Here is a 23,414-nt window from a genome sequence, read left to right as displayed (position 1 = left end):
ATTACACATATGAATGAAGCAATGCTAGAAATCTCTCTGTATAGCTATCTTTATCCCAAACTACTGAAAATGATATGTCTTTCTTATTATCTCTTATGTTTTCTCTTCAACAAAATCAGAGAAGAGGGCAGAACAGGTTCTGCCTTGAATTGGAGGTTGGGAGACGGGGAGTTGGGGGGGAGGTGGCACAAACAATGTATACACATGTTAGTAGATGTAAAAAGGATAAAATAAAAGGAGAAAAGAATAAAAAACAAGAAAATCACAGGTCAGATTTCTGATGAGCATGGATATAGGTTAATCTGATGAAAGTATAACATATGCATATGTGAAGTACCATGGTGAAACCACTGTGTACAATTAATATACACTAATAATTTTTAAAAATAAAATATCAACAGATACTAACAAATTAAATTCAACAGTACATCAAAAGGACCATTCACTATGATCAAGTGAGATTTATCCCAAGGATGCAGGAATGGTTCAAAATATCGAAGTATAAATGTAATAGACCACAATAATAGAACAAAGGGCAAAAACCATACAATCACCTCAGTGGGTACAGAAAAATCATTTGACAAAATTCAACATCTTTTCATGGCAATAGCTCTCAATAAATTTTGTATAAAATGAATTGTCACAATAAAAGCTATATGTAACAGACACAGCCAACATCAGACTCAGTGGTGCAAAGCCAAAAGTTTTCTGTTTAGGTCAAGGTGATAATGCCCACTCTCACCACTTGTAGTCAACATAGTACTGGAAGTCTTAGCTAAAGCCAAGAGAAAGAAACAAAAGGCAACCAGATTGGAAAGGGAGAATTTAAATTGTCTCTGTTTGCAGACAGCATGATCATATTTTTTATTTTAAAATAATGATAACAGTTATTATCAAAAGTTGCATAAAAGACCCTTAAATCAGCTTTTAATTGCATCTAACAGTTGTGAAAATCCCACATAGCACAACCACCAAGTCATGTAAAGCCTAAGAAAAATGACCTCTGGACATTTCTCTTTTTTCTTTTTCTCCCAATAAGCAGAAGACAAAGCATCAATCAAAATCAAACTCTGTGACCTCCTGTACTCCTAACCCATGGAAAGCCTACCTATGTACACCATTTGTCCCTGCTAGCCAGTTTCAAAGCTGCCTGAGTGAATCTGCAGAATGAACAGGTGAGCATTACACACCACACATAACTCCCCTTCCCATCCCTGGGAAGACTGAACCCACTCCCCAACAAAACTGAAAAGTGTAAACGGTGAACTGTAATCTAACACTGACAGTGGAGGTGGGGGTGGAATGCTGAACCTGCCCAGGAGAATGGAGGTGGGGCATGAGCCTAACTCTCATTGCCAAACTCTCAGTGAGTGAAGGAGCTGCTAGCATCCAGCAGAGGTTGGGAGAGGCACAAAGGCAGAGAGTGGGGATGGGGTGACAAGCCAACTTCCCAGAGGAACCTCTAGGACTGAGCAGAGGTCAGGAGAGAGACAGAGACTGAGACTGGTGGTGGGGTGAAAAGCCAAACTCCCAATGCAGGGCAGGTTGTGGATTCCAAAGCTGATCTTGTGGGACAGAGTGCAGTGTTCAAAACTGAATTGGCCCACCTTGTTGGGGGAGGAGCTGACCAGACAGAGTTGCAGCTGAAGGGCAACACAGCTGACACCTCATAAAAACAACAACAGGTCTGACCATGCTGCATGAACTGGCAGACTTACCTCACCCCACAATTGCAACTAACCCTGTGGACAGAAGGAGCCAAATACCACTCACAAGCCAGTCATCTGTTGAGACATCAGAGCTCCCACTTGTACGTTAATACCAAGATTGGATGCCTAAAGAATAACTCCAGAACTTTTACCAAAGGACTGAACTTTTTGTTGTTCCTGTACCTGGTGTTCATTTTTTTTTCCCTTGTGGTTTTTTTTTCCTGTATTATTAACTTCATCACCACTATTTTCTTATCCCTATTCTTACTCCCTTCACACCCCCCCCTTTTCCTGTGCTACAATCCATTGTTCTCCCTCCCAACTACTCTTTCTTCCCATTCTCATCCACACTCTGTCCCTGTCTTCACCTTCCCCTCATTTCCTTCCCAACCTGTCACCACACTATTCCCTCCCTCCTACTCACTCAACACCCACTGACTAGTCTACTGTACCAACTATATATAACCTCAGCCCCCTGCAATCCCTGACAAGCATCCTGCACTACAACAACAGAAATACACACAAACATACACAAGGGCCACAAAACCCAGCAGCCCCCACATCTCTTACACAACCCACCCCTTTTCTTGCACACCATTTTTAGTGCCACCTTTACCAATTACCCAAATTTCTATAACTAGACTAATAAACAACTCCCCAACTCCCACTGTTTATAGATATTATCACCAAGTAGTTTTCCATATAATATGTAATCAACTGGTCTGGCATTTATTACTGCTAATTTACACCTCCAGGCCAGGAACAGAAAGAGCACATCAACCTGGCTAACAATCAAGTCAGTCACAAAAGAAAAATTATATCAAGGGAAAGAAAACAGGTAATTAAAACCACCAAATAGCTTATCAAGAACATAGTCCCACAGCACCAAGCAGAGTGATGAGAAGAAGGGATAGAAACCACTGTCCTCAAAAAAAAAATTCAATACAGGATTCAGTGGGAAATGAAGAAAATGGATACCAGGCTCCTGACCCCAACAAAACAAAGATAAATGTCATAAAGAAGCCCAGTGAAGCTCACAATAAAACCCTCAAAGAGGAAATCTAGAAAGAAATCACTGAGAAATTCATGGAGAAGATACAGACATGGTTAACCAGAATGTATAAGATGCACTCAAGAAATCGCAAGACACCAAAAATAAAGAACATGAGAACTCACAGAAACAAATAAATGAACTCAGAGAGGACTTCCACAAATAGCAAATAAAGGACACAATAAAAAAAGATATATTAATTAAAGTTGACAACACTAAATATAAAATCTATGGAAAACATCAGAAAAAGAATCAAACAGAAATCCTGGAAATAAAAAAGCCTCTTTAGTCAAATGAAAAACAGTGGAAGGCCACTCCAACAGACTAGAACAAGTGGAAGACAGAATCTCTGACCTCAAAGATAAAATAGAAACTAAAGAAAAAACAGAAGAAATCTTAGTTAAACAACTCAAGAGCTGCAAAAGGTACATGCAAGAACTCACCGACTCCATAAAAAGACCAAACCTGAGAGTCACAGGCCCTGACAAATGAGTAGAGGTGCAAGCAAAGGGATACATAACATATTTAATAAAACAGTAACAGAAAATTTCCCAAATCTCAAGAAAGATTTTCTCAGTCAGGTACAGGAAGCCTCCAGGACACCAAACAGACTTGACCAAAATAGAACCTCCCCATGACATATTATCATTAAAACAACAAGCACAGAGAACAGAGAAAGCATTTTGAAGGCTGTAAGAGAAAAAAAACAAAAACAAAAACAACATATAAAGCTGAACACATCAAAATATTAGCAGATTTCTCAACACAAACCTTAAAGGAGGGCATAAAGTAAGGTATTTCAGGCACTGAATGAAAATAATTTCAGCCCTAGGATACTCTACCTAACAAAACTATCATTCAAAATTGATGAGACAATAAAAATCTTCCATGATAAACAGAAACTAAAACAAAATATGACCCCCAAGCCACCACTACAGAAGATTCTACAAGGAATTCTGCACACAGAGGATGAATGCAAACAAAACCATGAGAGAACAGGAAGTACCAAACCACAGGAGAAGAAAACACAAGGAATCAGAGAGTAACATTGATTTGGCTGCACACAATCAAGTGATAAAACACCAAAAACAACTAAATGTTAGGAACCACTGCATATCTATCAGTATTAACCCTGAATGTCAATGGACTCAACTCCACCATCAAAAGACACCATTTGGCAAACTGGATTAAAAAGGAAGATCTGAAAATCTGTTGTTTACAAGAGACCCATCTTATTAACAGAAATAAACACTGGCATAGGGTGAAAGGCTGGAAGATTTACCAAGCCAATGGTCCCCCAAAACAGGCAGGAGTAGCAATTCTGTTATCAGACAAAATAGGTTTCAAGGTTACATTGTTCAAATGAGACAAAGAAATACAATTCATACTAATAAAAGGGGCAGTACATCAAAAGGAAATAATTATCAACCTATATGCATCTAATGTCAGTACACCCAATTTCATCAAACATACACCAAAGGACTAAAAAGCACATATAGACTCCAATACAGTGGTAGTGGAAGACTTTACTACCTCTCTATCACCAATACATAGGTCATCCAAACAAAAAATCAACAAAGAAATCCTAGAAGTAAATGACACCATAGATCAAATGGACCTAACTGATATCTACAGAATATTTCATCCAAAAATAGCACAATATGCATTCTTCTCAGCAGCCCATGTAACTATCTTCAAAATCTATCATATCTTAGGGCACAAAGCAAGCCTCAGCAAATATAAGAAAATAGAAGTAACCCCCTGATCACGATGGAATAAAACTAGAAGTCAACAACAAAAACAACAGCAGAAAACATGCAAATAATTGGAGGCTAAATATCACATTGCTCAATGATCAGTGGGCCATAACAGAAATAAGAAAGGAAATCAAAACATCTGTGAAAGCTAATGAAAATGCAAATACCACCTACTAGAACTAATGGGACACAGCAAAGGCAATCCTAAGAAAGTTTATAGCCATGAGTGCATATATTAAAAGGACAGAAAGATCTCAAATAAATGACCTAATGCTACATCTCAAACTTCTAGAAAAGAACAAACAAATCCCAAAACAAGCAGAAGGAGAGAAATAAAATAAAAATAAGGGCTGAAATTCATGAACTAGAGACAAAACAAACAAACAAACAAACAAAAACAATCCCCCCAAAACATACAAAGAATCAATGAAACAAAAAGCTGGCTCTTTGAAAAAAAATAAACAAGATTGACAGACCTCTGGCAAATCTGACTAAAATGAGGAGAGAAAAAAAAAAAACCCACATCAGTAAAATCAGAAATGCAATAGGGGAGGTAACAAAAAATACGAAGGAAATCCAGGGAATCATCGGAGATTATTTGGAGAACCTGTATTCCAATAATTTGGAAAATCCTAAAGAAATGAACAAATTTCTTGATTCTTATGATCATTGAGAATGAAACCTAGAACATATTAACCACCAAACATGAAAAGAAATTGAAGCAGCAATAATCTCCCAAAAAAGCAGATAATTTGCTGAATGCTACAAGACCTTTAAAGGGTACTTAATACCAACACACCTTAAATTTTTCCATGAAATATTCAACACCATTTCATGATAAAAATTCCAAGTAAACTAGGAATAGAAGGAATAAACCTCAACATTATAAGGGCTATATATGCCAAACTTACAGTCAATGTCATACTTAATGGGGAAAAACTGAAACCATTTCCTCTAAAGTCAGGCATGAGGCAAGGACACCCATTCTCCCCACTACTACTCAACATAGTTCTGGAATTCTTAGCCAGATCAATAAGGCAAGAGTAAGAAATAAAAGTAAATAAGTAAAGAAATAGTCAAAGTATCCCTATTTGCAGATGACATGATCCCATTTCTCACAGACCCCAAAAACTCTACCCCAAAACTCCTAGACACCATAAACAGCATCAGCAATGTAGCAGGATACAAAATCAACTTGCAAAAATCAGTAGCTTTTCTATATACCAACAATGAACAATTTGAGAAAGAAGACAGGAAAACAATTTCATTTATAGCGGCCTCAAAAAAAATCAAATACCTAGGAATAAACTTTAAAAAGGATGTAAATGACCTTTATAAGGAGAACTGCAAACCACTGAAGAAAGAGATCAAAGGAGACTGCAGAAGATGGAAAGCTCTCCCATGCTCATGGAGTGGCAGAATCTACATAGTAAAAATGCAATCTACATGTTCACTGCAATGCCCATCAAAATCCCAATGACATTCATCACAGAGATTGAAAAATCTGCCCTAAAGTTTATTTTGAAACACAAAAGACTGAATAGCCAAGGCAATACTGAGCAAAAAGAGCAATGCTGGAGATATCACAATACCCAACTCCAAACTATACTACATAATAATAAAAAGAACATGGTACTGGCAGAAAAATAGGTATTATAACCATTGGAACAGAATAGAGGGCCTAGATATGAATCTACACAACTATGCCCATATTATTTTTGATAAAGGCACCAAAAATATATGCTGGAGAAAAGACAGCCCCTTCAACAAATGTTGCTGGGAATATGTTGCCTGCAGAAAACTGAAACTAGATCCATGCCTATTACTCTGTATTAGTATCAACTCAAAGTGGATCAAGGACCTAAATATCAGATCTGAAACCTTGTGTTAAGTACAGGATAGAGCAGGGAATACTCTGGAATCAATAAGCATAGACAAGGACTTCCTTGTAGAACTCAAGCAGCCCAGCAATTAAGAGAAAGGATGGTGGTAGCTATAAATCAACAAAGGACTGATAAACAGAATATACAGGGAGCTCAAAAACTAAACTCCCCCCAAATTAATGAACCAATAAATAAGCAGGCAACTAAGCTAAACAGAACTTTTTCTAGGGAAGAATTTGAAATGGCCAAAAACACATGAAAAAATGCCCACCATCCCTGGCCATAAAGGAAATGCAAATCAAAACCACACTAAGATTCCACCTTACTCCTGTGAGAATAGCTATCATCAAAAACACCACCCACAACAAATGTTGTCAAGGATGAGAGGAAAAGGAGCCCTCATACACTGTTGCTGGGAATGTAAATTAGTACCACCACTTTGGAAAATAATATGGAGGCTTCTTAGAAAACATAGATCTGCCATATGATCCAGCAATACCACTCCTAGGGATATACCCTAAGAAATGTTATTCAGGTTATTACAAAGGCACAAGTATACCCATGTTTATTGCAGCACTATTCACAATAGCCAAGCTATGGAAACAGCCAAGATGCCCCACTACTGATGGATGGATTATAAAATGTGGTACTTATACACAGTGGAATTTTACTCAGCCACAAAGGAGAATGAAATTTTGTCATTCACAAGTAAATGGATGGGACTGGAGAACATCATTTATGTGAAGTTAGCCAGGCTCAGAAGGCCAAAAATTGTATGTTCTCCATGTGGATTATAACCTAAAACAAATGCAGTAATATTATTCGACATGTGTCACACACTAAGAGTTGCACTTGCACAGAAGGAATAGGGAACCTAAAACTCGACTGTGGTTAATGTACTCACTGTAAAAGCGAATACAGCAATCTTAAACTGGCAGAGGCCACTATCAGAAGGGGACTAGGAAACAGTGAACAGATCTTGTAGAGATGAACCAACGTGGGTTGTAATACACATGTGCATGGAAGCAACAGTAGAAATCTCTCTGTACAGCTATCTTCATCTCAACCCCAGCAGCTTAGCAACTAAGAGAAAGTATAGAGAAATGGGACTTCATAAAACTAAAAAGCTTCTGCTCAAGAAAAGAAATGGTTTTTAAACTGAAGAGACCACCCACAGAGTGGGAGAAAATATTTGCCAGCTACACATCAGACAAAGGACTGATAACCAGAATATACAGGGAACTCAAAAACTAAACTCTCCCAAAATTAACGAACCAATAAAGAAATGGGCAAGTGAACTTAACAGAACTTTCTCAAAAGAAGAAATTCAAATGGCCAAAAAACACATGAAAAAATGCTCACCATCTCTAGCCATAAAGGAAATGCAAATCAAAACAACACTAAGACTCCACCTCACCCTTGTTAGAATAGCCATCATTAGCAACACCACCACCACCACCAGGTATTGGCGAGGATGTGGGGAAAAAGGAACCCTGCTGGTGGGAATGCAAATGAGTATAACCACTCTGGAAAAAATTTGGAGGCTTCTTAAAAATTTAAACATAGATCTGCCATATGATCCAGCAATACCACTCCTGGGGATATACCCAAAGGAATGTGACACAGGTTACTCCAGAGGCACCTGCACACCCATGTTTATTGCAGCACTATTCACAATAGCCAAGTTTTGGAAACAGCTAAGATGTCCCACTACTGATGAATGGATCAAGAAAATGTGGTACTTATACACAATGGAATACTACTCAGCCATGATGAAGAAGAATGAAATCTTAACATTCTCAAGTAAATGGATGGAACTGGAGAACATCATTCTCAACGAGGTTAGCCAGGCCCAGAAGACCAAAAATCGTATGTTCTCCCTCATATGTGGACTTTAGATCCAGGGCAAACACAACAAGGGGATTGGACTTTGGTCACATGATGAGGCGAGAGCACACAAGGGAGGTATGAAGATAGGTAAGAAACCCAAAAAACATGATAGTACTTGATGTCTTCAATGGAAAGGAACTAATGCAGAAACTTTAAAACAACAGAGGCCAATAGCAGAAGGGGATCAGGAACTAGAGAAAAGGTGAGATCAAGAAGAATCAACTTAGAATGTAACACATATGTATAGGAAAGCAATGTGAGGAATCTCCCTGTATAGCTACCCTTATCTCAACTAGCAAAAGTGCTTTGTCTTTCTTATTATTGTTTATACTGTCTCTTCAACAAAATTAGAGATAAGGGCAAAACAGTTTCTGCCTGGAAGCGAGGGAGTGAGGGGAGAGAGAGGGGGTGGGAGAATAAGGGAGGGGGCGGGGAGTAGGGGGAGAAATGACCCAAACATTGTATGCACATATGAATAAATGAAAAAAAATAAATAAAAAGCTTTATAGAATTGTAAAAAAATTTTTTAAACTTTATATAATAAACAAGTTAGAATATTTATAATTTAAAAAACTAGCAAACACACTTTCTTATTATCTATGGCTTATGGTTTCTCTTTTAAAATCAGAGAACAAGAGGTGGAACAGGTTCTGACTGGAAGCAGTGTGCATGGGGGGAGGTGGCCCAAACAGTGTATACAAATGGAGTAAATGTAAAAACCATAAAATTAAAAAAAAAAATAAATGAACTAAGGTAGAAAGAAGAAATATAGAGGTGAATCAATTCAGGTTATAATACATACATACATGGAAATGTCACAAGGAAACTCTCTACATAGCTATCTTAAACAAAAATGTCATTTTTTTTCCTTTTACAAAATTGGAGAGCAGAACGGTGGAACAGGTCCTGCTTGGGGCGGGGGTTGGTTACCTTGAGTGGGGGCAGGAGGTGGGGAAAGGGTGTGGCAGGGTGAATATAGTACAAATACTGTGTACACATGTATGAAACTGGAAAAATGTTACCTGTTGAAACCATTCCAGGAATGGGGTTGAATGGGGTTAAAGGAGATTGGTGGAGGATGTGAATTCAAGCATGATACATTTGATATATTGTAAGAACTTTTGTAAATGACACAGTGTACCCTCACTCAGCACAACAAAAGAAAAGAGAGAGAATAAAAAAAGTTGCATACAGAAAGCTTTTACAAAAATAATTTTTCATAGAAAAATATTTGATTACACTGTGACATTTGTGGAAGCACCACACTATTGCTATACCTCTAAGTAAAGCTTCAAAGAACTAAAATCAAAATATCCACTGTTTACCACAACCATCTTTGGAAAGAAATTCATAGTGTGCTTTAAACAGAGCAAGGAATTTGCTCACTTAAGTTACCTTTCCAGGTCTGGCAGTCAATTGCATGTATGTATCACAATATACCTTGCAACAGTGACAGAATGATAGTGCTAGGAGGGACCTTATCCTAAGTGTTATCTAAGTGTTATCACTTAGTTTACCCTTCATTCCTTAATCTTATTGAAGGGGAAGCTGAGAGTTATCTATAGCCTATCTCCAGGTTCTTTTAGTAATTCATAAAGAAGTATCACAAAGGCTTACAAAGAAAGCTTAATGAGTTCATTCTCATTTATTCCTCTGTGTTGAGAGTATTGTTTCTGGTTTACTCAGATTAATTATAATGAAATGGTAGGAAAAGTCATTGTCAAGGGCACTTGAATCAAACATTGGCTCCATTTCCCAAGTGACTCAAGTAAGTAGGGGAAAGACTCATCCTTTCCTTGTTATTTTCTTGGGTCACTTTATATCACAAAATGACATAGACCTATCATTATAATTGTGGTATCCTCATATGAGCTAGTCTTATAGTTGCTATCATTTGAGAGAATTAATGGATATATCCTTTCTTTGATGGAGTCCATGACAGTCCAAAAGGTGAAGGAATTATGCTCATGTGTTCTCTGTGTCAGAACTTCAGGACAACACGATCTTATATGTAGAAAATTATGAAGATTCCAACCACAAAAACCTGTTAAATAATAATGAATGCAGTAAATTTGTAGGATAAAACACTACAAATATCAACATATAGAAATCAGTAGCATTTCTATATGATAAGATTTATCCAAAAAGGAAATCAAGAAAATTCCATTTGCAATAGCTACAAAGAAAAGTAAAATAGGACAAATTTAACCAAGGAGGTACAAGACATATACACTAAAACAATAATATCAAAGAAATTGGGGAAGATACAAATAATGGGAAAGTCTTCCTATATTCTTGGATTAGAAATTAATGTTGTTAGAATGAGTGAGTGATGTACAGACTGAATGCAACCCATCAAAATACCAAAGATATTTTTCACAGAAATAAAAAATAATTTTCAACTTCATGTAGAATAAAAAAGCCCTTTAGTAAAGGGAACTTGAGCAAGAAGAACAAAGCTGAAGTTATCATACTATCTGACTCAAAATATACAATTACAAAACTACAATAATTAAAGCAGCATGGTTCTAGTATACAAACAGACACGGGAATTTTATGTATTAGATAAAAGTAAATTTAATTAAAAAGCAACAGAATGGAATAGAGAGCCTGCAAATAAATCCATGAATTTCTGGTCAACTGATTTTTTTTTTTTATAAAGGAGTCAATAACCCCCACCCTGGGGAAATGAGGGTTTGTTCAAAGAAAAATGTCAGGAAATATTTTCTCCCACTCTGTGGGTAGTCTCTTCAGTTTAGGGACCATTTCTTTTGTTGTGCAGAGGTTTTTAATTTTATGAAGTCCCATTTGTCCATCCTTTCTCTTAGTTGCTAGGCTGCTGGGGTTCTATTGAGGAAGTTCTTGCCTATACCTATTACTTCTAGAGTACTCCCTGCTCTTTCCTGTACTAACTTCAGAGTTTTGGGTCTGATATTAAGGTCCTTAATCCATTTTGAGTTGATACTAGTATAGGGTGATAAACATGGATCTAGTTTCAGTTTTTTGCAGACAATCACTTTTCCCAGCAACGTTTGTTGAAGAGGCTGTCTTTTCTCCATCATATATTTTTGGCAACTTTGTCAAAGATAAGGTGGGCATAGCTGTGTGGATTCATATCTGGGTCCTCTATTCTGTTGCACTGGTCTTTATGTCTGTTTTTGTGCCAGTACCATCCTGTTTTTATTGCTATTGCTTTGTAATATAATTTGAAGTCAATATGGGATGAGGATCAGGAACTAGTAAAAAGGTCAGGTAGAGATGGATCAACTTGGGATATAACACACTTGTGCATGGAAGCAATGCTAGGAATCTCTCTTTATAGCTATCCTTATCTCAACTAGCAAAAATGCTTTGTCTTTCTTATTATTGCTTATGTCTTCTCTTCAACAAAATTAGAGATAAGGGCAGAATAGGTTCTGCCTGGAAGCAAGGCGGAGTGGGGGAGAGAGGGAGGGGGCGGGGAACAGGGGGGAGAAATGGCCCAAACAATGTATGCATATGTGAATAAATGAATAAAAAATTAAAAAAGAAAATAAATAAAAGTAAAAGATACATGAAAAAAATGTCAGGAACACTGGATATCTATATGAAAATGATAAAATTTTACCCTTATCTTAAAACATATACAAGCAACAAGTTAAAATGAATTTCAGGACTACATGTAAGATTGGAAACTATCAAACAACTAGAATAAAACAAATGTTTCAGGACATTGGCATAAGCAAGAATTTTTTTAGATATGAACTTAAAAGCATAGGAAATAAAAATAAAATAGACAAATGGAATTATATCAAACTAAAAAGTTTCTGTGTAGCAAAGAAAATTATCAACAGAAAGATGAAACAACCTATGGAATGGGAGAAAATATTTCCAACCTATATGTCTCATAAGTTAGTAACTGGAACAGTAAGTAACTCGAAGAACTCAAAAGCAAGATGATGAAAATGATGATGATAATCAGTAAAAATGGACAATAAATTTAGATATTTCTTAAGAAGATATATAAATAGACAACAGGTTGTGAAAAAATTTTCAACATCACTTATACCAGGGGAATGCAGATCAAAACTACAATGAAATATCATCTCACTCTAGTTAGAATTCCTGTTTCAAAAAAGACATAAGATAATATGCTAGAGAGGCTATGGAGAAAAGAGAATCCTTGCATGCTACCAGTGGACATGTAAATTAACATAGTTATTGTGTAAAGCAATATGTAGGATCCTCAAAAAATTAACAAAAGAACTATTATATGGTTCAGCAGTCCCACTATTTGGTATATATCCAGATAAAATTATGTTAGTCTGTCAAAGAGACAGACTATCATGTTTAGTGCAGCATTATTCACAATAGCCAAGAAATGTCAACAAGCTAAGTACCCACTAATTGATGAATGGGTACAGAAAGTGTGATACATACAGACTATGGAATGCTGTTTAGTCATAGAAAAAAGGAAATACTGTCATTTGGACAAAGTGGATCAACCTGGAGGAAATTATATTAAGTGAAATTAGCCAGACACAGAAAGACAAATACTGTATTATCTTACTCATGGGACCTAATTGTTGAACTCAGAAGCAGAAAATAGAACGGTGGTAGCAAAAGCTGAGACAGGATGAAAGGTTGGAGAGATGGTGAAAGGATACAGATTTTCAGTTACATATAATTAAGTTTAAGATATATATAGTATAACATGGTAGCTATGGTCAAAAACAATGTATTGTATTCTTGAAAATCACTGAATGTGAAGTTTAACTGTTCTTATCACAAAAAATGGTAAGCATGTAAGATATTATTTATGTTAATTAGCTAGATTTAGCTATTCCCCAATGTATCCATAACCCAAACATCATGTTATATGCAATAAGTGTATACTATTTTATTCATCAATTAAAAAGTACATCAATTAATTCAAGATGTGCTACAGAATTGATAGCCATGTTTATATTACGAAGATGACTTAACATAATGTGCAAAATATGAAGCTTGAAGCTCATGCTATATCCTACATTGTGAAATGCAAATTAAGTAATTCATGACTACTGTGACATGTCACAAAATAGGCACGGTGGGTGTAACAATGGGAAGACACCAGGCTTTGCCATTGCCACAATTGCATTTTGAGAACACTCTTTCTTCTAAAACTTAACTCTGAGATATCTCGTTCTCCTCCTACTACTTTTTCCCCTCCTCTTCTTCCTCCTCCTTTTCCTCACAAAGTTAGTCCCAATTTTCCTGCTGTTGAAATGACAATATTGTATTTGCCACTACGGAAGACACTAATAATTTCTTTATGAATTATTTGTCCTCCATCCCCTTTTATATGTATCAATTTTAATGTTTAAAACACAGGTTAAGAGTCATCAAACAAGCTGTTTTGCTTCATTCTATCTGTAGTTGTATAAAAATTTCTTTAACAGTTATATGTTTTTTTTCCAACCTCCATTTACCTACAGAAGGACAAATAAGAAGACAGTAATTAGGAAGAAAAAAATCTGGCTTTAATCACACCTTTAATCTGGCTCTTAGATCACTTTTGAAGTACCTCAAAGATAATATGGCTGTTCAAACTTTCTGTTGATTTTTTTCTTATTGTTTGTTGGTTTTTGATTCTCTCAGTTGGCTTACAGCTGAAATAGGAAGGCAAATGACACAAGTTCTTAACTTCCTCAAAGCTGAGCACTTCAATCTTGCTTGGGGGGTTCCTTCTTAGGAACTATAATGTTCCTAGACAATAACATGTAGTGGATATTTTGTGTAGCATCCTATTTCTCTTTTAACCCCTCATGACCTTCTTTTCAATTGCTATTAGAAGTAATAATATTACTATTATTTTCAAGTCTGTCCTCTATAGACTTCCTCCTTCCAACTTGAATATAAACATGTTCAGTTCTTTTCAATTTAGAAAAAAATCATACCTCTTTCCCTTTCTTTCCTAGAACATATTTTACATATAGGTTATTGTTCCAATTCAAGCCACTTTCCTTGATAGAAAAGAGGCATAGCCCCCACTCACACTCATTTCCACTTCATTACTTAGTCAGTCCTCTTCCCTTGCCAGTTTTGGGTCTTCTTTCATGCATCCCTCGATTTCTCTCATATACTTCTAAAATTTCCTCACTCTTCAACCAAATGACCACTAGGCTGCTGGGTTTGGTGACTCCTTTTCAATTCTTTCCAATAGCTCAAAACTGCCTTTACATTTTCTTTTTCTTTCAATTCCAAAACTTTAATAATTAAGAGTATGGTACTGGCATAAGCATAGACATACAGAGCAATGGAACAAAATTTAGACTCTAGAAATAAACCCTCATAATATGGTTAATTGATTTTCAGCAAGGATACCAATACATTTTCATCTATAGTGCAATTATGTCTTATATTATCTTCCCAGAGTAACGTTGGAAAATATGATTGATAATTTTAGTGCTTATAAAAACCTTCCAACGTTTTAAGAGTAAAGTTTGAGTCCTGTTTGATTATCCATCCCTCTTCCTCATTTCTCCTTTCCTATTTTCCATGATACCTCCTTAATGTGTGTGTACATCAGCCCAAATGTATGAAGCTATAAATTCTGTACCTTTGCTCAACCTTTACTGTTTAGAGAACCCCTCTATTTTTTATAAGCCTAGATCACTCCTCTGTATTGCTGAGGACTCGGGACTCTATCATCTCTTTTGAGAAGTCTTTATCCCCATCCCTCCTCATAAACTAGGTTGAAGTTTCTACTCTGGATTTTCAAAACGTCTTATCATTTTTCCATCACAGCAATCATTTCTTGTGTTTCTTTGCCTATTTGTTTAATTATAATAAGCCTTTTTCACTAGAGTACAGGGATGGTGCTTTTCAATTTCGTTGTCTTAAGTCATTACTTAGAACATGAACACATATAGACATGCAACACAGAACAGGACACAATTATTTTATCAATTGAGTCAAGCAAAAGGTGAGATTATTGCCCTCTAGCATTAAATGATGGCTTTTTCCTTTGGTATTATCTGGAATGCCTCAGTAAGGACTGATTTGTCAGTCCCATAGCTTATTAAGAGAAACTTTTGTCCTCAGCTGCAACTTATTTTGTGTGTGTGCTGTTAGATTACATTTAAGTTTCTATGGTTCCTGTCTGAACATGGTAAATCAAACCTCTTTCATTTTGTGCCCAAGCATGGACCTCTGACCCCAAAGCAAAATTTATTTGGATATGGGGAATATCACGATCATTTAAGTCAGCATCATTTAACTAAGGCCCACGTTAAGACTGTGTTATAATGCTTAAAATGAGAAAAGTATATCTCTTCCATGTTGATGAATTTTATTTATGAGCTGGTTTTGACAGATATTGTAGCTCCTCCAAATCATCAGGCACCCAGACTGTTCCCAGTTTGGGGCTTCTTTATTCGTGGAGGTGTTACCAGAGCTAGCCAGTTACTTGAGCTCACACTATCACAGACATCTTCTAGAGAGCTGAGTGGAGTCCGACATGAAAAGCATTGCCTCTCTCTCAAAGGAATCCTTCTAGAAGTTCTGTGGAATACTTTTTACATCTCGTTGGCTAGGTCTTCCAATGAAATGAAAAAAAAATGCTGGTCAACCTGATAAAAATTCTACTACTGTAATTATGTGGAATGATCTTTAAAATTAATTTTCTTTCCTTTTGAAGTATGAATTACAATGCCCATATCATAGAAATTCTATATTTTTGAACCTCCCATGAAGAGACAGCCACACAACAGTCTCTCAATAAATAGCATTTGCTATTTATTGCTGTTTTCTGGGTGAGACTTTTGAAATTCAGATATTACAGCTCCTCTAAGGCTCCATAGCTAGTAATGGTTAAACCAGAATTGAAATCTAGACCTGTCTGAATTTGAAACCTCCTGTTCTATAAGTATAGCTGAGAGCTCTCATTTCCTAGTTCAATATCCATGTCATGAATTGTGATCTACTTTTGGTCTGAGTTTTCAGGATCATGAAAGATAGAGTTAAAATAGAAAGGTCAAGTTTCTTTGGCTTGATTTATCCAAATACTTGCCTGGCTTGCCACTTTTGTGGAGACTTGGCTGAAGTCAGCATCATTAATTGAGTGTGTAATTCTGGAGCTATCTAAGAAAGCTAAAATCATTTAAAATTAGTTGGGGTTTAGTAACTAGGTTGAACTTTGCCTTTGTCAAGCAGTTTCCAGCTGACTCACTGCAGCTGCAACAGTTGACATCATTTTGTGCCTTTCATGCAAGGACTAATTTGGCAGTCTATATTCCCAGTGGAGTGGGTTTCAGAGCTTCATTGAATCTCAAGGTTGGAATGGACTTTAAAGGTCATGAAATCCAAACTTCAATGTAGTGATTGAATTGGCTTACATCAACCCCACCAAGTGGGTTTCTAACCTAACCTTGGTAAGTCCAGTGACAAATAAGTAGTATCCATTAGCATACTTCTATCTCTAGCCCCAATATACTGTAGTCCTTTTTGGAACCTTACAACCTAGTCAATGTTTAAAGAACATGATCTTGTCTGGTCTTCAGAAGAACAGACTTCTTTAGAGTTTTCTTACTACCAAATAGCTCTAGATTCCTTTAAAATTTTCCTCATTCAATGTGGCTTAAATTTATTTCACTATCTCAAGTGATCCCATGAATGAATGAATTCTTGCAGTTGTACATTGAAGGAATGGGCTAATCAAATTGTCCTAGTAAAGGAAGAATGGCATTGCTCGAAAAATTATGGGAAAGAATGAGGCATTAAAAAGTGATAAAATTGTTGAGGTTTTACTTGTCCTCCCTACAACTAAACTAATGTGAACTACTAATTTCTTACTACAAAAACCTTAAAGAAATGTCAGTCCTAGGATGCTTTAAACACAAAGTAGTGAAAGTTGAGTTATTTACGGTGATTTCTCAAAATCCATCTATTTTATTTTATTTGTATGGTTCTTTATTTTAGTTCTGAGTGATATTACCAAGATTAAAGGGATGAATGGATGGATTAAAAGGGTGGATAATTTTGGAAAAAAATGTCCTTCAGTAAGTATTAAAGTAAAATAAACCCACAAAAATCATTATTTCTGAGTCTGACAACTTTAAAGTTCTTCATTATATTAAAACAGTGGCTTCAAATCTTTCAGTAAAAGATGCCTTTTAGTAACTTCAGGAATTGTGTTCTGATCTTGAGGAAAGAACATTGAAATGTATTAAAACTTTGTAACAGTTGTATCTATGACTAAATACCTGTGTGTTATTTGAGAAAAATCAATTGCCTTCTCTTCTTATAAAATAGCAAACTATGATCCCTTCACTGTGTCACAAATATGTAGTGAGGGGAAAATGATATATTTTAATTAACTGAACTGGTTTTTATTGAGTAAGTTACTCAATATTGTGAGCACTGAAGATTCAGTGGGGAGAAAGTTTGGTAAAGTCTGTGTTCTCATAGAGCTAATATTTTTTATAATAAAATTTTGTATTGAATAGTTTTAAAGGCCTTAAAATACAAGGTACTTTAAACTAGTTTTTGAATCTTTGTTTTTTTTCTTTTGTATTGATGCTGTTTCCTTTCTGGTAGTATTTTCAAACCAAAAAAAAAATCACTAGTTTTACTTTTATTCCAAATTTTAAAAGCAGTGCATTAGTCTTTTTTTTTTTAATACTACGCAGAGGATAAAAAACATCTTGTATTACAGTTTGAATTGTTACCCTAGAGATAAGATTGTTTTTCCTACTTTGGCGGCGATTCTCAGCATTTAACTACCATGAGTTAATGAAAATATTGTTTCCTCCTTATATCCCTTTCCAAAGATATGTGCTTAAAATAAATGATATTTTAAAGAGTTAAAGATCAATAGGGTAATATTGATTATATAAGTCTTGTGACTGTGGAGGCCCAATATCACCAAAGTTAATTCATTTTTACTTAAATCTTGGAATAATTTTTATTAAAAAAAGACCCACAATAAAGTGATTGTCATGTTTTTCCCATTGGTTGCCTGGTGTGTATAATAAATACACAATCTCCAACTTAGGGAATTTGTTTACTTTGTGAAAATAGAATTTTGACTTTGGGAAAAGAACTTCATCTTTATTGAATCATATTTTTGTATGTACAATGTTGGAATTTTTAAAAGCTTTTTGTATGACAGACATAACTTCATTAAGCTTTTCTAAATTCTGGACTATTCAGAGGTATCCTGGAATTGCTATTAGAATCAGGTTAAAGTATGATTTAATTTGCACAGATTTTCATTAACACAAAACACACTATGATACACTATTATTACCAGTGTAAACTTCATGTTGTAACTGGCAGGATAATATTTTAAAAATGTTAACTTGCATTATTTGTTATCCAGTTCTACTCTCTACTTTGTGCCTTGGAGTTGTAAGATATCCACCTTCTCAAAGAGAATCATTACAGGTTTTGAGTATTAGAAGCATCTTTTGAGGTATAAAAACATGTTACTTTTGACTATGTAAGTTGAAGCCTTGAAGAACTCTGTGCAAAAGTTTAAGCATCAAAGAAAAGACTTTAAAAAATAATGTAAAATCAGCCATTGAACTTCCCTCCCTACCTTACTGCTTTCCAGATTAAGTGAAATTTCCATTGCAATGGCCAAGTTGGAGCAGACTTATTGAAGAACACTTGGTGTGAGAGGGTGGGGCAGGCCATGGTACAAACCTTTTTCCTTTGATTTAGGTACAATAAGGAGGGTACAGGTGGATATTTAGTGTGATAGGGAAGTCTGCAGGAGGCAGTCAGAATTTCAGATATTTTGTGTGTCCAAGATGGATGCAGACATAGCTAAGAGGAAGCACAATTCAAGAAGTCTTGGTGGGGGAATACATAAATGACTTGGAAGTGGATACGAATGAAGACAATGTGAGATGAAGAACAGGAATCTGTTAGAAATGTATATGGATTGAAGACTAAATTCAGAATGGGACAGTAGCTATGAAGAGCCAACATTTATGATTTACTTGACAGATATGAAGCATGCAAAGTCTTTTCGATGCACTATAGCAAGGATATCTCACAACACTGTTGTGATACAGAACACATTTTGTTTCCAATCCATAGAAGAAGGAACTAAAATATAGAGGATTACTCTTCTCACTTGTGCTCTTGATCACTCCATTCACAGCTCAATGTGAGGGGATGCACATCTTCCTATAAATGATAGTGATCTAGAATTAAAGTCTCTTCTCTCTCCTAAGGCTTGCATCACTTTAAACAAAGCAGAACACTGACTCAAACTACTGTAAAGTATTGAGTCTTTGGAATGATAGGAACCCCCCAAATAACTAGAAAACTCTAAATAGATTGGGTAACTCAGGGTAACCCTAGGTGGAAAATTAGTATAGAGAAAATATTGCTATCAAAAATTCAAGTTACATTTCTCACAAATCTGAATTTGTGATCAGATCAATTTGTGCATATTGATACAAAAATTGAGAAAGAAACACTAAAAACCAAACAGAATCAATCCTCTCCAAAGTTTTTAGAGTATCAGAAAGAATTTAGAGGTACAGACTCCTTATCTGTAATAGTATTTAACCTGATTTGAAAAGTTAAACTTGCAATTCTGGAATTAATCAAATATTGCTCATAAATAAGAAGGAGAAACCATGAGAAATTCTTCTCAGGTGTAAGATTACTTATGTATTGTGAAAATCATCAAACAACTAAACAAATGGTACTTTTTCTGTTTGGCAATTTTGGAAGAGCAGTGTTTTATATGAAAAATGCTTTGTCATTATATAAGGAGCATATAGAATTCAGAACATTTTGAAAAAGAATTATACATGCAATAAATTATTTTACATTTTCGGGTAAAAAGAATCATGAATATAGAAGTTAAGGCAAGATGGAAATGAGAATGAAATGAATTTTTCAAAATAATTTTTAAAAAGAAAAGCAAAAATAAATGATAATTTCATACTAACAAGGACTGTGTTTGCCACTTATAGATCCTTGCAGAAACAAACACTAAAGGGCGTATTTCATAAGAAGAAACCTAAGTCTAGTAGAATTCAAGAAGCAATGTGAATTTATTTTTCATGAAGAAGTTGCAAATTAGACATAATTTTCTTCATAAAATTATGAAGATCAGTTTTGTAAATTAGAATACTAGCCTTCTAATAAATAAATTGATAAATACATTAAAATTTTATGTACATAAATTTAAATAAGAAAATTAAAAGCACAAGTACATTTGACTATTTTATAGTCAAATATAAATAATCTATTGCTAAATGTTTGGGATTAGGTTTGCTACACATCAATATTCACAACTCACAGTCAAAATGCTCCATGAAGAGAAAGATATGGTACTGAAAACTGCCTGGTAAGATATCCATTACTCCAGAGAGAATGAAATCAGTGAACTGGATCCCCAAATTATGGGAAAACCCAGAATAAGTCCAAGTAATATAGTAAAAATTGAGCAATAAATACAAAGGTATACAATGAGAAAATTAAAGAGTCATACAAAGAAGCATGTGAACAACAAGTATCAATAAAATCAAAATTAATATGTTGAAAAGACAAAGGAGCTAAAAGTTTGGCAAGACTGATCAAATAGGTAGAGAAAGATACTTTAGATACAAAAATCAGGAACATAAAAAAGGCCATAGTGGCATAAGCACTAGCGATTAAAGTAGAAAAAGGAATCATTCTGGCTAGATGAGGCTGAACTGCAACAGTTGGGAGCACATCCTATAGAGTGGAGAATAATGATACTATGCTTACATCTTTCCAAAGTAAAACTATACACAAAACAATACAGTTGGAGTATTGATATATTTCATATCAAGGAATTTTCTCTTGCCAGAGACGATACCTATATCTATACATGCAGCAAATAGTGACCAAGCAAAAGGTCGCAGACTGTAGGATTTCTGTCAGAGTGTCTTGGAAGAGCATATCTTTCAAAGTTCTCTGAAGAATGATCCCCAGAATGTAGCAAGATTCTACTGCAGTTCGCCACAATGAACACTGAATAAAACTGCACTCAACACTGTGCCCTGATAATTGTTATTTACAGTGCTTTCTTTAGTCCAGAACAATCTCCTCAACCATACTTCCATATATCCCTGAATCTCAAATGCTATCTATTATGTGAACTATAGATTAAATGTTATTGAAATTAGAAATCCTATTTCATATAAGTTTATCATTTGGTTACAGTTATCAAACCAATTTTTCTGGGTTTGATATGGACTTTCTCTGTATATAAACCTTAACTATTTCATTTATTCCAGATATTAAAAAGTAAATTGTTATTTAAGAGAATGAGGAATATATAGGCCTTATCATTAGAAGCACAATGTTTTTCTATGTGTGAATATATGTGGAATCTGTTTCACAGAGAAACATGAAATTACATAACTATTAATTAGATTAAAATATTATAAGAACAAATAAGCTAACATATGCAATTTAAAATGCTTTCAACCCTTTAATTAACAAGGACAAAATAAAAGATTTTTTAAAAAGTGCCTCTTCCAATCCAATAAAAAGATGCTTTATTGTGTAAAAAAATCCCTTAATTTTAAGTGGTATTAGTGAAATAAATCTTATGAAAATAGATCATTATTTCTTCCAAGTTAAAGAGACATCTATTCAAAGAACAATTTTGATGCATTAAAATGTTACAATCCAGAGTTTTTTTGACTTTCTTGATTATTAATCATTTTCAGGATATGTGAAAGTACAAAGTTGGTTCTAGAATTTTCAGACTAATACAGGGAACACAGCCCAAATCAGTCATTAAGTCACTAAATCATTCAGTTAACAGGAAATTGAGTGCTTATACAGTAACCTGGGGCAAGGCATAAACCAAAATTATGAGCAATAGTCAAGTATGTACCCCAAAATGAAAGTTTATTATTATTATTAATTATTATTGTTGCCAATGATGAGTTATGTATAGAGCTAGGGTTTAAGTGTGGATTTGGACAGCTTCTGAACTATATTCAACATTTCTCTTTTAATTTGCCAAATTACCATGTTTTCTAGTAATCATTTTTTTTTAGAACAAAACCTTCATTGAGTTCATTAGTTATATCTATGTTTGAGGTTTGTCTGAAGCAGTCCATGTTTGAGAAATCACTGTTTTTTTTTTTTTCCCCAAAGTAGGGAAGTTGCTGTACTGCAGTAGCTTGGGTACTGACAACTACACCTCATTACTTCAGAAAAGCACAGGGTAAATTTATTATCACAAGACCCAAATGAATCTCTATTTTACTCACTTATGTAGTGCTTTACACAGCATCAACATCATTATTGAAATAATTTCAGATGACTAATAGTAAAGAAAAAATATTTGATCTTTATAAGAGTGTGAACTCCAATGTTCAAGTGTTACTTAGAAATGTTTTGCTACTCAGTAATTCTGCAATCTGACCTAGAAGTATAAAAAATGGACATTATTTTTTCTAGTAAAATATCATGGTAGAACTTCAAATATCATATTGGATCCTTTTCATGTCTATTTGACTAAATATAGGAAATTAAGTTAGTATAACTCTCAGTTTTGTAGTTATTATTACATTGTTGAGGTCAGAACTATTTTTGATCTGGCAAAAGACAATAACATTGTATATATATACATACTGCCTGTTAGGTTGATTAAATGAAGATTTTTTTTTGTTCTCTATTGCAAATTGAGTAACAATTTGACAGTACTGTAGTGTTTTTCTTAGAAAATAGTGTAATACTCTATAGACCTCAATTCCAAAGTGGACAGTAGGATTATTTCTGGTTACAGACAAGCACTGGATTGATGTGATGCTAACATCTATAATCCCAGATACTTGGGAGGAAAAGATAGAAGGATCATGGTTTAAGGCCAGCCTGGGCAAAAGTTATTGAGACCCTATCTCAACAACAAGCTGGGAATGGTGGTATACATCCGTAATCCCATCTATGCATAGGTAAGAGAATTGTGATCTGCTGGGCAAAAATGTACAAGATACTATATGAAAAATGACTAAAGCAAAAACGGTTGAGGGAGTGTCTCAAGTGATAGAGTGCTTTCAAGAATGAGGGCCTTAGTTCAAACCCAAAAGCAAATGAACAAACGAAGTGAAGGTACTCAGACTGTTGGAATTGGATATATTATTAGTAAAATGTA

At 35.0% G+C, this 23,414-nt stretch overlaps 1 long non-coding RNA gene across 2 annotated transcripts in view; it reads left to right on the top strand.

Moving 5' to 3' along the window:
- The window catches only part of LOC141421295 (uncharacterized), a 271,813-nt gene that overhangs the window by 139,753 nt on the left and 108,646 nt on the right, over window positions 1–23,414 (top strand). For both annotated transcript variants that reach the window (XR_012445904.1, XR_012445903.1), the window contains exon 3: window positions 1,043–1,175. This is a non-coding gene — a long non-coding RNA (uncharacterized lncRNA). The remainder of the gene's footprint in view (window positions 1–1,042; window positions 1,176–23,414) is intronic.

Source organism: Castor canadensis, chromosome 3 (assembly GCF_047511655.1).
Source record: "Castor canadensis chromosome 3, mCasCan1.hap1v2, whole genome shotgun sequence".
Lineage (NCBI taxonomy): Eukaryota > Metazoa > Chordata > Mammalia > Rodentia > Castoridae > Castor > Castor canadensis.
Note: the sequence above shows the minus strand (reverse complement) of the source record. Positions and strands in the feature narration are given on the sequence as shown.